The sequence below is a fragment of the Triticum urartu genome, chromosome 6A, assembly GCF_056163025.1.
Source record: "Triticum urartu cultivar PI428250 chromosome 6A, HENAU_Tu73, whole genome shotgun sequence".
NCBI classification, from domain to species: Eukaryota; Viridiplantae; Streptophyta; class Magnoliopsida; order Poales; family Poaceae; genus Triticum; species Triticum urartu.
This window is the reverse complement of record NC_141878.1, coordinates 27783909-27786468: the sequence shown is the minus strand read 5'-3', so window position 1 is coordinate 27786468 and position 2560 is coordinate 27783909.

The window sequence follows — 2560 nt, the reverse complement described above, 5'->3', positions numbered from 1 at the left end:
CTTGATGTACACACCTTTTGGGAGAGACTCACATTATTTGAAATTTATTAGAATACTCTATGTGCTTCACTTATATCTTTAAAGCTATTTAGTTTTTGCTCTAGTGCTTCACTTATATCTTTCGGAGCATGACGGTTGTTTTATTTTATAGAAATAATTGATCTCTCATGCTTCACTTATATTATTTTGAGAGTCCTTTAGAACAACATGGCAATTTGCTTTTAGGCATAATAAAAACTTGCATATAAGTGCGTTGCATACTAAGAGAAGTTTGATACTTGATGATTGTTTTGAGATATGGAGATAGTGATATTAAAGTTGTGCTAGTTGAGTAGTTGTGAATTTGAGAAATACTTGTGTTGAAGTTTGCAAGTCCCGCAGCATGCGCCTATGGTAAACGTTGTGTAACAAATTTGAAACATGAGGTGTTATTTGATTGTCTTCCTTATGAGTGGCGGTCGGGGACGAGCGATGTTCTTTTCCTACCAATCTTTACCCCTAGGAGCATGCGCGTAATACTTGGTTTTTCATGACTTGTAGATTTTTGCGATAAGTATGTGAGTTCTTTATGACTAATGTTGAGTCCATGGATTATACGCACTCTCACCCTTCCATCATTGCTAGCCTCTTCGGTACCGTGCATTGCCCTTTCTCACCTTGAGAGTCGGTGCAAACTTCACCGGTGCATCCAAATCCTGTGATATGATTGAAGGAAATATGCCCTAGAGGCAATAATAAAGTTATTATTTATTTCCTTATATCATGATAAAAGTTTATTATTCATGCTAGAATTGTATTAACCGGAAACATAATACATGTGTGAATACATAGACAAACAGAGTGTCACTAGTATGCCTCTACTTGACTAGCTCGTTAATCAAAGATGGTTATGTTTCCTAACCATTGACAAAGAGTTGTTATTTGATTAACGGGATCACATCATTAGTTGAATGATCTGATTGACATGACCCATTCCATTAGCTTAGCACCCGATCGTTTAGTATGTTGCTATTGCTTTCTTCATGACTTATACATGTTCCTATAACTATGAGATTATGTAACTCCCGTGTGCCGGAGGAACACTTTGTGTGCAACCAAACGTCACAACGTAACTGGGTGATTATAAAGGTGCTCTACAGGTGTCTCCAAAGGTACATGTTGGGTTGACGTATTTTGAGATTACGATTTGTCACTCCGACCGTCGGAGAGGTATCTCAGGGCCCTCTCAGTAATGCACATCACTTAAGCCTTGCAAGCATTGCAACTAATGAGTTCGTTGCGGAATGATGTATTACGGAACGAGTAAAGAGACTTGCCGGTAACAAGATTGAACTAGGTATTGGATACCGACGATCGAATCTCGGGCAAGTAATATACCAATGACAAAGGGAACAACGTATGTTGTTATGCGGTCTGACCGATAAAGATCTTCGTAGAATATGTAGGAGCCAATATGGGCATCCAGGTCCCGCTATTGGTTATTGACCGGAGACATGTCTCAGTCATGTCTGCATTGTTCTCGAACCCGTAGGGTCCGCACGCTTAAGGTTTCGATGACAGTTATATTATGAGTTTATACATTTTGATGTACCGAAGGTTGTTCGGAGTCCCGGATGTGATCACGGACATGACGAGGAGTCTCGAAATGGTCTAGACATAAAGATTGATATATTGGAAGCCTATGTTTGGATATCGGAAGTGTTCCGGGTGAAATCGGGATTTTACCGGAGTACCGGGAGGTTACCGGAACCCCCCTGGAGCTAAATGGGCCTTAATGGGCCTTAGTGGAAGAAGAGGAGAGGCGGCCAGGGCTAGGGCCGCGTGCCCCTCCCCCCTAGTCCGAATAGGACAAGGAGAGAGGGGGCCGGCGCCCCCCTCCTTCTCTCTCTCTTTTTCCACCTCACGAATCCTATTCCAACTAGGATTGGGGGAGAAGTCCTACTCCCGGAGGGAGTAGGACTCCTCCTGGCACGCCCTATGGTGGCCGGCCGGCCTCCCCCTCTTGAACCTTTGTATACGGAGGCAGGGGCACCCCAGAGACACACAAGTTGATCCACGTGATCATATTCTTAGCCGTGTGCGGCACCCCCTGCCACCATAGTCCTCGATAATATTGTAGCGGTGCTTAGGCGAAGCCCTGCGACAGTAGTGCATCAAGATCGTCACCACGCCGTCGTGCTGACGGAACTCTTCCCCGACACTTTGCTGGATCGGAGTCCGGGGATCGTCATCGAGCTGAACGTGTGCTAAAACTCGGAGGTGCCGTAGTTTCGGTGCTTGATCGGTCGGGCCGTGGAGACGTACGACTACATCAACCAAACGCTTCCGTTGTCGATCTACAAGGGTACGTAGATCACACTCTCCCCTCTCGTTGCTATACATCACCATGATCTTGCGTGTGCGTAGGAAAATTTTGAAATTACTACGTTCCCCAACAGTGGCATCCGAGCCTAGGTTTTATGTGTTGATGTTATATGCACAAGTAGAACACAAGTGAGTTGTGGGTGATATAAGTCATACTGCTTACCAGCATGTCATACTTTGGTTCGGCGGTATTGTT